We start from the raw sequence: 12175 nt of genomic DNA, 5'->3' as shown, positions 1-12175 counted from the left end.
TAAATGCATAGCTTTTGGAATTAAAATTTAGAACTTTTACTTTTAGGGGAAAAAGAGCTTTAGGTAGAATTCCAATATGATTTTCAAAGTCTTTCATAATTAGTAGCTCTCTTAAAGGGTGCTATTATTGCCTGATAAGTTTTTTTGGGTGGGTAGCATTACTGCCTCATTTAAGTTTCCTTCAAGTTTGACAATCTGATGTGCTGTATAGTAGTTCTTACTCTACAGGATTTTAAAATATAAAAGTTCAATTACTGGAAATAGCCTAAATATTTATAGGACATAGGTCAATTCTAGGAATTTTATATGACAGAATACTATTCAGAGATTACCAAGATATTTACAAAGAATTTATAATTATACCAGGAAGTATTTATTATACAATATTGAGTTAAAAATAGGACACAATCTTATATACAAAATGTTATGTTAATATCTAGAGAAGAGACTAGAGTTATCTAAAAATTTGTTAATAAGTTTCTATGTGGTGGAATTGTGGATGTTTTTGGCTTACTCTATACTTTCTTAATATTTTACAATAAGTATGAATTATAGAATCATGAAAGAAGTAAATATTAAAAAAATACAGCTGCATCACTCAACAGCTGCCAAATTTTACCCCAGATGTATTAGTTTTGAGTCAAATGGTCCTAATGTCATTTCCTAAGGGGAATCTAATAGACTGGAATGTGCTTAAATAAAGGAAAACTGTAACTGCCACCACCTCTTTATAAGCTACCATTTTATAATACTCAGAATAAAGTGGACTACAGGATCTGTTGTCTATGGGAAATTAGGAATTTCCACCACCTTTAGGTTCTCTTTACATCTTCCTTACATTGCCAGCAGCTGGGACTTAATTAATCCTTAGTAGTATAGGTCTGGAAGCTGTTTGTGGAAGCTGATGGTATAGATCACCATTAGGGATAGAGGCTAATCTATTTATTTCAAATGGGAGTTCCCTTGAATAACAAGGATGTTCTGCTATCTGAGTTCTTTCTAATTAGTTTTCTTTCCCTTCTTCTCCACTTTACCTTCCTTCTTCTTCCCTTTCTCTGTAACCCACGTACTCGTACTCTTCCTCTATCCTTCCCTCATTTAAATAACTGACCTTTCTATAAAGTCAGACAACAACTCTTACAATTTAGGGAAAATTCACACTATACCACACTTCAAGTCAATGATCTGATTGTTCCTAAATGATCATATTTGTGCAAAATGATAATGAAAGAAATCAAAATAGTCACTCATATGTGTATGATGCATATTAGGGGCTTGGTTGGCAATAAGGCAAAGAATAGTCTTTTTGGGGAAAAGCAACACAGTGACAGGCAATGAAGAGATAAGATGGGGAGAGAGGGGGAAGGAGCTGGCGAAAGAAAGGAATAACACAAGTGTCCTTGTTTTTTTTTTTTGTCAAAGTTTATCTAACCAACTGTTCCTGGCCTTTTGGACCAAATGGTAGCCTTCAAACCATCCCAGACTGCGAGCTACTTGAAGCAGCGATTGTATTTTATTCCTTTCAGTATTTTTTGTACCAAACACAGAAACAATGCTCAACAGGTGCTTGAAGAATTTAACTGACCCCTTATACGCTCTGCTTTCCCCTTCTATATTAGTCTCAACTAGAACAAAAACAATCAAACAAAAACCACCACCAGCAGCAGTTACACCTGTAATGCTGTTTCACAAACATTAGGTGAAACTCTATCATAATTTGAACTCAAATACCCATTTCTTCTGATTTTCCACATTGGAAATGCTGGACATATGGGTATCAGTGTTAAGCTACCGGACTCACTTGAGCCTTTCACACTGCCAAAGAAAGAGAATTCTACTGTTTCTTTGATCAACTTGCTGCTCCAGTTGTGCTCAGAGCTATTTTAAACCACTATTTTCATCAGATCTTCCCCTCTCCACTTATTCTTGGCAAGACCTTGCACTTTAGGAGTCATCACATGAAAAATATCATCACCTGCTAGTACCAAACTTACATGTGGACCAGCATCTGCCTCTATTCTTTAATTTTTCTTCCTTGTAAGGATGGAAGAGGTGCCCATTTTTCTATGCCTCCATTTATACTTATGATGCCATCTTTCTAGCTTTATAAGGAATCACCCACTACCAATCATCCTGTCTTCCTCTCTCTTGTGTACATTGAATCTCTCTTCCTCTATTGAATTCTTCCCACAAGTGAACTAAAGAGTCAAAAGTTCCCATTTTTCCTCAAACTTTCTTTTGACCTCACTTCCCCTCTCAAGACACTATGTAGCTCATTTTCCTTTTCTTCACAGGAAAACTTCTAAATTGGTCCATGTGTGCTGCTCTATTTTTTCACTTCTCACTCTCTCCTCAATCCATTATAAACAAGTTACTGCTTCTACCACTTCAACAAAAACAGCTTTGGCTAACCTCAACAATAATTTACAAATTAATATGTTCAATGGACATTTTCTAGACTTAGTTGAAGAAAGCAGAGCACTTGACACTGCTGACCTCTCAGAGCACTTGACACTGCTGACCCCCAAATGCTCGCTTGTCTTGGTTCGTATGCCTTTGTTTCCTACTTTTCCTGTGACCATTTCAGCTAAAATACTCCTTATTTTGAGGGTACTTTACAGATTTCATTTTTATCTAGCAGATGATTAGATATTGAGAGTTCTTCAAGCCTCAGTTTGGGTTTTCTTCTCAATCACACCTTGTCCCTTGGCAGTGCCATCCATGCCAATAGATTAATTTACCACTACATGTTAACTACTCTGAACTTAATTTCCAGCCTTTATTTTATTTCTGAATTCCAGTTGTGTATATTGTAAATCTATTTCAGTATGCTCACTTATATCTATCAAAAGCACCTAACACTCAACATCTCAAGAATGGAACCTACAATCTTCCCCTCCACTCTAGTCCTCTTTTGATATTTTATATGACTATGGATGTCACCATCTCCACAAGGTTTTGTAAGCTTAAAACTGGGGTCAGAGTTGCCCTTCTCTCTCCTTCATCTACCAGAAACAACCCACAAGAAAGTTGTGCATATTTTACTTTTGAATTATCTCTCAGTTCCACTTATTCTTCTATTTCCTTTGTCATGTTCCTAGTCTGACTCCTGTGTGGTCATGATAGCTTCCATACTGGTCTTCCCATATTCACTTTTTAAAAAAAATTATAGATAGACAAAATACCTTTATTTTATTTATTTATTCTTTTATGTGGTGCTGAGGATCGAACCCAGTGCCTCACACATGCTAGGAGAGTACTTTACTATTGAGCCATGACCCCAGCCCGCATACCCACTATTGATCTTTCCAAATCATTCACCACAATGAAGCTTGCTAGATCTATTTCTGTCTATGGCATTTGATTTCAGATATGTAGATTAATATGTGATTATAAGAGACAATACAAAGAGATCTGTTATTCCTTTTAACTACTGTTTTCTAGTGGTAACATCTCACTTAACTACAGTACAATATCACAAAAAGGAGAGTGACTTTTGTATAATTCATTTACCTTATTCAAATTTCAACAGTTTTATATTTGTGTGCATACGTGTGTGTGTGTGTGTGTGTGTGTGTGTGTGTATAAAATTCTGTGCAATTTTATTACAGGTATATATTCATGTGAACACCACCAAGTCAAACTACAGAAAAGTTGTTGTAAGGATCTGTGGCTCCCCTATTATTGCCAGTCACCCTGACTCCTACCCTAGTCCCCTAACTCTGTCAACCAGAAATCTGTTCTACATTGTTAAAATTTTTCATATCAAGCGTGCTATATATGGCAGTTTGTAATTTTGGGATTTTTAAAACTCAGTGTAATACTCTTGTAATTAATCCATGCTGTTGTGTGCCTCAATAGTTCATTCCTGTTAGTGTGGAGAAGAATACCACAATATGGATTTATGGTGGTTTGCTTAACCATTAACCCACTGAAGGTAACTGAGTTGTTTTCAATTTTGAGCTACTACCAATAAAGCTGCTATGAACACTGGTGTACATGCTTTGGCTATGTTTCCACCTCTCTGGAATAAATGCTCAACAGTATTTTGGGGATCAGGACAGGTACTGAGGATTGACCCAGGAGTACTTTACCTCTGAGCTGCATCCCAGGTCCTATTGTGGCTCTTGCCTATAAATATTTATTGCCTATAAATATTTATTGTTTTCAGGTGGTACATGCCTGTAATCCCAGTGACTCAGGAAGTTGAGGCAGGAGGATTGAAAGTTTGAAGCCAACTTCAGCAATTTAGAAAGACCCTAAAAGTATATATTTTTAAAACACTAAATTAATCACTCCCCACTCCTTCATAAGTTTGCTTTCCCATTGTCCTTAGGATAAAGATAAAAATCTTTAACATGGCTACAATGGGGCCAGCATCGAAGATCCTATGTATCTCTTCAACCTCAACTTGGGCTGCTGCTTGATTCCTTCTCTCTCTCCAGCTGTATTCAGGGCCTTCAACCATACTGTTCCCTCTGCCTGGAATCCTCTCCCACTATCTAACCTCATTTCTTCTTTTTTATTTTCAGATGCCAGCTCAAATGTCACTTCCTCAGGGAAACTTCCCCTAAACTTCTAAACTCCATTGGATACCCACCTTCTATTTGTTCTTAGAGCATCTGCTTCTTTTATTTCATAGTGGAAAGCATAGTTTGTGAATTTAAGTTATTTTATGTGACTATTTTATTAATCTCTCTCTTATATTCCCCAGATTGTAAGTTTCAGGAAGAGGTAGACCACGTTTGCTTCTCTCACTATTATCTTTAGCATTCGGTAGATACTCACTTTGTGTTTACTGACATTTGGCCAAGGTTTTTAAAAACAGATAGCCTTGCATTCAAGTTCTATCTCTACTATATATTAAGTGTTCTTGGAAAATTTACTCAAACATGCTAAAATCTCAATTTTCTCATAACTAGGACTATAACAGCAAGAGCATCTGCTTAATAGGACAGTTTTAAAAGTACTTATACTTCAGTATCTAAAGCAAGGCAAGCATTCAGAAATATTATGTCCTATTATTATTAGTTTAAGAACACATACAGCCAGGTGAAGTTGTGCAAACCTGTAATCCTAGCAACGTGGGAAGGGGAGACAGAAGAATTTTAAGTTCAATGTCACCCTCAGAAACTTAGTGAGACCCCATCTCAAAAAAAAAAAAAAAAAAAATTGAAGGCTACAAATGTAGCTCAGTGATTAAGCACCCCTGGATTCAATCCCTGGTACCTCCAAAAAAAAAAAAAAAAAAAGAATATAAGTGTTTATATTTTTCTTTCTAATATTATCTTTATTTTTTTCCTGTTCTTTTAGGTTCTGACTCTAGAAACTTTGAGACTCTTTAAAGGAGCCCTTAGTAGAGATCATGGATAAATACTATGACCACCCTAGGAGCATCCCCTTAGATAGACGAGAGTTTTGCTTGGCCTCGTGGCTCAGGTTCCCACTTTGATCTCAGTAATTCCTCCACTTATTTCCAGGTAGAGATATCTGTGTTGGTAAGAATGCATCTTTTTCATTCTTTGTGTCCAGAAGGAAGATTTTTAAACACTACTTGCCTCTTGCTTCATTTCTTATACTTTCCCATGGAGATGAATTATCCTGTTTGTAAGGCATCCATTGATCCATATTTCTCAATTAGACAGAACTGATTTGTCAAAACTCCTAAGTGCAGGAGTTTATACTTTGTCTTCTTCCTTTTCTCTGCAGACTAGTGGAAGTTAGTGACCTCAAAAAGTGTTGCACCTATGCTGATACAAATTTTCCTTGGGAGGGGTTTTCTAAAGATTAGAGTGAAGGGAAGGGTGTCCATGAGTGCATTTTGCTTGTAGTGCTAAGCCACACTCTTCAACCAGCATTTACAAAATATTTGGTTTACTTTCTATGAATTATTTTGTCTTATTTTCCAATGGGTTCATAACTTGGGTGGGGAAGAAGTGTGCTAGTTATGAAACCCTTCAAAGATCCCAGCACTTAGGGGCATACTTTTACTTGGAATATGATCCTCTAACTGGATGACCCTCTGTCTTTCATACCTTCTAGCCATTTATCAAGACCCAGATGAATCACAATTTACATGAAATTTTCTAGACCTCAAGATTCTTTCAAGGATGAAATCCTATAGCATTTCCTAGACTACATCATTCCTTTTGGAACTTAGTCATTTATTGTCTTATATGCATAAAACACTCAATACTGTAACTTGACTAAGTTTTAAGTTCCTTTAGAGCATGGAAGGGAAATATCCTATATTTTGTGTTTTAACTCTCCACTAAGCATGCTTAATAATATCTTCCAGGATAAATGTGGTTGAGGTTGGTCTACTGACAGGCTGTGATTTGATGGCCCATCTTATAATTGATATGGGTTGGTAGCTGGATGGTTCCTGAAGGGGCTGTGGCCATGGCCAGAGAACACTGTGATTGTGTCCCTGAGGCGTTTATCGTTGGAAGTGTGGGTATACACATAGGTAGTTGAGCTTGTTACTATCTTGTGCTGGGATTTCACCTTAGTAATATACTCCTCCTCTTTCTCTTATGAAAAATATCTCGAACCCATGGTTGGATAGTTTGGAAGACTAAGAGAAATGCAAAAAGACAGAGATAAAGTTCCTGGCTTGCTGGTCTGCAGAGTAGTTAGATTCTCTGAATTAGTTAAAATAATTTTTTTTTAAATTAGCCACTACTGTTATAGGGGGGAAAAACAAACAAAGAGGAAGGGTCCTGAAAATGATGTCTGAGCAATGAAAGACAGTGAATATTTTAAAGATCACTGAATTTAATTTATTCAACCTAAATGCATAAAAGTACAGGTGGGGACATTATTTATGCAGGTATATGCAAATCACTTTATAAAATAGGCAAAGCCCTTCTGCTTTTTATAAGTTGCCAAGGTGGTTCCTGATATTTTAAAAGCTATGCACCTTTAATGTAATTTCCTAAGAGCTGGAATCCCTTGTAGGAATCACAGTCATTGTCAGAGCAAGTTTATTTTTTCCCCCCTCTCCTCCAGGACATTTACAAGGCTCTCATAACCATCACAAAAGACTGGTTTCCACAGAGATGTGACTGGAAAAATCCCCTGGAAATTGCTGAGGAGCAAGTCACAGTGTTCAAAGCGGAGAACATAGGCTTTGAAAACATGAACCCATCTGACCTCCTGAATTTAGTACAGTGAATTCCTGAGCTCTGAAACATGGGGCCCGGCTGTGCATGCCATATTGGTGCTATAAGACTGGCAGTAGGTTGGCTGTGGCATGGTCTATTTCAAACTCCTTCACAGTGCCCAGTGTTGCATGTTCCCAGATGACATTTGGTTGGCAGAAGCTGGGCCTCCAAAGCTGGCAGTCTGGAACGCAGCCCACTGTGTTTTGACAAACACATAATTGACCATCTGATCACCAGCCTACGTTCTACACTCAGGTCACTGGGGGACCTGGGCTTTCAATAGGTCCCTGCTCCTCATCTTGTTCATCTTCTCAAACCTTTCTCTAGAAAGCAATATAGAGAAGACTTAAACACACCCACACAGATCCTCCCATTTGCAAAAAAGAACATGGTATGTGAAACATAAGCTGTTGAAAATTTCCTTTAAATTGTCCTGGCAGCCCAAAGTGAACAAGAGAAAAGCACACTTATGGTGAACTCTAATTCAGAGAGAAGAAATGAATATACTGAATTGTTTCAACACCCGGCTGTGCATAAGTTACAATTCAGTTCAATGGCTTGGAAATGCTGCTTAGAAAAAGGCAGCAATGGGAAAATGATAGGAAATTGGGACATTGATTGACTTTAGGGAGACATTATTAAGAAATGATTTCATTTTTAGGCGAACAAAAGCAGGACACTGTCAATGTCATTTTCTTTTCTGCTCCCTTTCTTCTTGCCCATGACTGTTGTGGGCAGGAGATACACACCCCTGGGGACCAGTAGGCAACAGCTCAGTGTAGGGGAAGATTCAAATCGAGTTCTCCAGTGAAACTCCCATAAGGATATGTTTTGGTCTGAAATTTGTTGGCCCCACACAACAGCCTTTCTCCTAAAAGGCAAGGATTACGAAGTAGGCCAAAGTATGCTGGAGTTATGCAAATGTCAGTATTCCTGTTTGGGTTTGGATATGAGATGTCCCCTGAAAAGCGCCATGTTCAGCAATGCAGGAACATTCAAGAGGTGAAATGATTATATTATGTGAATAGTAACCTCACCAGTGGATTAATCTATTTGATGGATTAATAATTTGAATGGATTACGTACGGTAACTTCAGGAAGGTTAGATTAAGTAGAATGCTATGGGTATACATTTGAGGATTATATTTTGCCCCCGACTCCTATCTCTCTTTCTTTCTATTTACTGGTTTCCATAAGCTGAGCAGCTTTCCTCTACCATGTCCTTTCACCGTGATGTTCTGCCTTATCTCAGGCTCTAAGCAATGATATAAGCTGACCATGAACTTAACCTCTAAAAACACGAGCCTAAATAAACTTTTCCTTTTATAAGTTGTTCTTGTCAGATATTTTGGTCATAGTGACAAAAAGCTGACTAACCCAACTCCCCAGTAGACTTTCCTCTCCACTTGACCCCATTGCACAGTTCAGGCTATTGTTTTCACCTTGATCTAGTTTCTCTATTCTCAATCAGCCATCTCTATCACTGGAGTGTTCTTTATAAAACACAAAGTTGGTTAAATTATTTAAGATCTCCCTAAGTCTGCAGGAGCAAGTCCAGACTCCTCTGGAGGACCTACAACAGATCTGTGATTTGCCTCCTGCCTACTTTCCATCCCTGTCTTTCATGTTCTTCTTTTAGTCACCATGCTTTAGCCGCACCAAACTGCTCAGCCCTCTGAATATGGCTGCCTGATGTCTCCTGACTTCATAAATGTTATTGCTTTTTTCTTGATTATGAGCCTTTTTTCTTTCCCCACCTTTTTTTTTAATCCACCTTATAAACTGTTCTTAATTTTTTAACTTTAAGAACCAGCTTGGGTGCCTTTTCAAATATAGTTGAGCATTCTTTTCTCATTCTTCTCTATACATCTTGTACCTGTATTCATTCCAGTGCCCACCATGAGGCAATCTTCATTTACTTATTTATATTCCCTATCAGACTGTGAGATTCTTAAGAAAAGGGAGCATTTCATATTTATCTTGGAGTTCTCAGAACTGAGCCTAGTAAATGTTTGTTGACTGAAAACTAAATAAAGAGCTATAAGTAATAATTAATCAAAACTAAGGTAAGCAGAAGTATTAGCTTTTATAAGCATGGTAGGAGACTATTAGCAATCTAATGAAGGCAGAAGATCCCAGCAGTACTGCACTTTCTGATGGTTATCACAGGGGCTAATGATTGGCTGGGGTGAGAGTAAGAGGGAGGGAGGGGCGCTGTGATGGAGGGATGTCTTTTTAACAGAGAATGTCACTAAGACAGTAAATTATCACGTTTTCAACGTGTAGTTTTCAGTACTGAAAGGTATTGTCCTGAGAATATATTTGAGTTCGATTGTAAAGAGGCCTAACTTACAAGAACTGGATCTCCCAAATAGGACAAGTGTGTGCCACCTGCTTCAAGGCACCATGGCTGGTTATGGAAGGATCCTTTTTGTTTCTACTAAAGAGTAATGGAACGGAAAACTCTTGGGGGAAAGTCTGGAAGCTATTCAATTCCTATTGAAATCTGGGTCAAATCCAGATTGGGGCACTGGATTAAACACAGTGCAAAGAGAGAAGGTCAAATAGGCTGGATTCTGCACCTGTCCAGAGGAGGCCATTGAAAAGGCACTTGAAGCTAGATGGAGTGAGGAGATAATGTTCTGATCTGTTCCCAAGGAACTTTTCCTTTCCTTTTGACAGGCCTCTGAGGCACCATTCTTAGGGACATCAGCTGTGTCCGTGGGGTACTTGAGGACAGCAGAACTGTCATAGGCCCTGTCACCCTGCTGATACAAAGGCAGCCTCAGGATTTGGAACAAGCCTAAACAAGCAGAAAACCTGGCTTAGGGGTGGGACAAGGTCATGGGCACATGAGTGGACTATTAGCTCACTATGAGTCTTTTCCCTCACCTTATCTTTGGTTAAAAAATAGGATCTCTTTAGAAGCTGCTTGATTGATGGTTGATGTAGCATAGAGTCAGTTTCATATTTTCCTATGAGCCAGAGACAGCCTTTCAATTAGTTTTTATCTCAAAGGTCTCCCCTTTGATTTCTAATAGGTGACATAGGTTTCCTATACTGCTTATGTCTGAGCCTTCCCCTCAAGCACTGACGTCATAATAGCTGAGCCATGCAGGCAGGAGTGCATGGTGCTGACTCATCCTGGTGATGTGGGATTAATGCCTTGTCTAACACAGAGCTATTATGTGAACTGTTTTTACACAAAAGAACTGTAACAAAAATGGTTTGCCAGTCAGAAGACTAGAAATATGCAGTGCTAGGTAACTGAGGGGAAGGATGTGAAGACATAAAGTGGTAACCATGAACAGGCACATCGACATCCTCCAAAGCATCAACAGACATACACTATCAATACTGAGAACAGGGAATAACCAGACTTGTCAGGGGCAGAAAGGACCCACCCCTGTTGTATAAATGCATTACACATAGCACCAGTCTTTGCAGAGTTTAATCAATCTCCTTTCTCTGTCAAATAAATGTCACATTTGACTTTAGCCTTAGCCTTCTTGGAAGGATTTTGTCCCCCTATATATATTTGCCACTAGCTTCTAGGAATGTTAGTGAAAGGCACACACAAGCAAAAGAGCCCTGGAAACCGCCTTTCTGTGCAGATGATTACAACACAATAAATAACTTAGGTCAGTGAAGTAAGATATAATGTTGTAAATAAGGGACATTGTGCACCAGAGAGTGAGAAGCAGTCAGAAGGATCATGATTATTTATCACAATAGGTGACTGTCACTCCCTGCCAGATTTCTTGGGTGGTGTCTCTTGTAGTGACTTGATTATTTGGTTTCACTGCCCCCAAATCTCTTTCAAGCAGCTCAAAGTAATATTTATCTAAATCCACTCAGTGCAGCCTGGTTTGGTCTTTAATAAATGTTCTCTTTTTTCATTTGAAATCAAGCTGCCTCTGCCCCACCAACTTCCCATCTTTTCTAAAAAAGAATGCCACCTTCTATAAATCTCATGGAATGTGTGAATCCTAGATTTCTTTCCCCCCCCCAGACTTAAATTTTGCAAAAAAAAAAAAAAAAAATTAGCCTATTTACTTATCAGTCTTGTATTTCTTAGTGAAAGGATATTATAAATTTAGTCAATAAATGAAAGCTGTGATCTAGAAGTTAAAATTAAAAACTGTTGGCTCTACGGAAGGGTGAATAACTAAAGAATAAAAAATTGCCATTGATTGACAGCAGAGCAAAAACCCAACTGTTGCTGAAGGCTGGTTGAAGAACATAAGCTATAGTTTAGAAGAGCAGAGAGTTTTGCAAATAGCAGCTGTGGTCAAGTAAAGGGCAGTCTTTACATAAGTATGGTGGCTGGGGCTATGATCTTTTCAACTTTCTCATGAATGGCCACTTACCACTACGGCTAACAGCATCACCTCCAAACAGGAAAGAAGCTAATGCCTACTAAAGAAGCACTAGAAACCATAACAAAGACATCTAGAAAATATGCCAACAAAGTCCAAAATATTCCAAACTTGACGCTTTTTTTTTTAAGGTAAAAAAACCACTTTTACTTACCTAAGGAGAAGGGGCAGGCAACAGACTGATGGTCAAGGAACTGAAAATTAAAGAAAAAACATGGAATTAAATGCAAATTCAATGATATAAAGAAATCTAAGACGGAATTGTTTTGTCCCAAAGAAAGCCATTTTGTCCCCTATATCCTCAAATGAAGGAGACCCAGCCTCACAGAAATTTTCCAACGGCATGACTACTTTCTATGATGACCAACACAGTACTTCTCAGCACAAGGGATGGCAAGATCTTTCTTTGTCAATTTCATCTTGATCTGTATCATATAGAATTTTCTGGAGCTGCACTATTTTTCAATACAATAGCCATAGCCTTGTCTATTTTGATATAAATTATTTAAAATTTAACAAAAATTTAAACTTTTGGTTATTCAGTTTTACTAGCCACATTCCAAGTACTTAATAGCCACATGGTGGTGAGTGTCTTCCTTACTGAATTGCACAGGCATAGAACATGCCATC

At 38.1% G+C, this 12175-nt stretch overlaps 1 protein-coding gene across 18 annotated transcripts in view; it reads right to left on the bottom strand.

The window, feature by feature from the left end:
• Nucleotides 1-12175, bottom strand: part of Zbtb20 (zinc finger and BTB domain containing 20) — an 806989-nt gene that overhangs the window by 171242 nt on the left and 623572 nt on the right. For all 18 annotated transcript variants that reach the window (XM_071615331.1, XM_071615319.1, XM_071615317.1 and 15 more), the window contains one exon: nucleotides 11700-11739. The gene's annotated coding sequence lies outside the window, so the exon portion shown is untranslated. The remainder of the gene's footprint in view (nucleotides 1-11699; nucleotides 11740-12175) is intronic.

The sequence above is a fragment of the Marmota flaviventris genome, chromosome 8 (assembly GCF_047511675.1).
Source record: "Marmota flaviventris isolate mMarFla1 chromosome 8, mMarFla1.hap1, whole genome shotgun sequence".
NCBI lineage: Eukaryota > Metazoa > Chordata > Mammalia > Rodentia > Sciuridae > Marmota > Marmota flaviventris.
The sequence above is the reverse complement of the archived record's forward strand: the minus strand, read 5'-3'. Positions and strand labels throughout refer to the sequence as shown.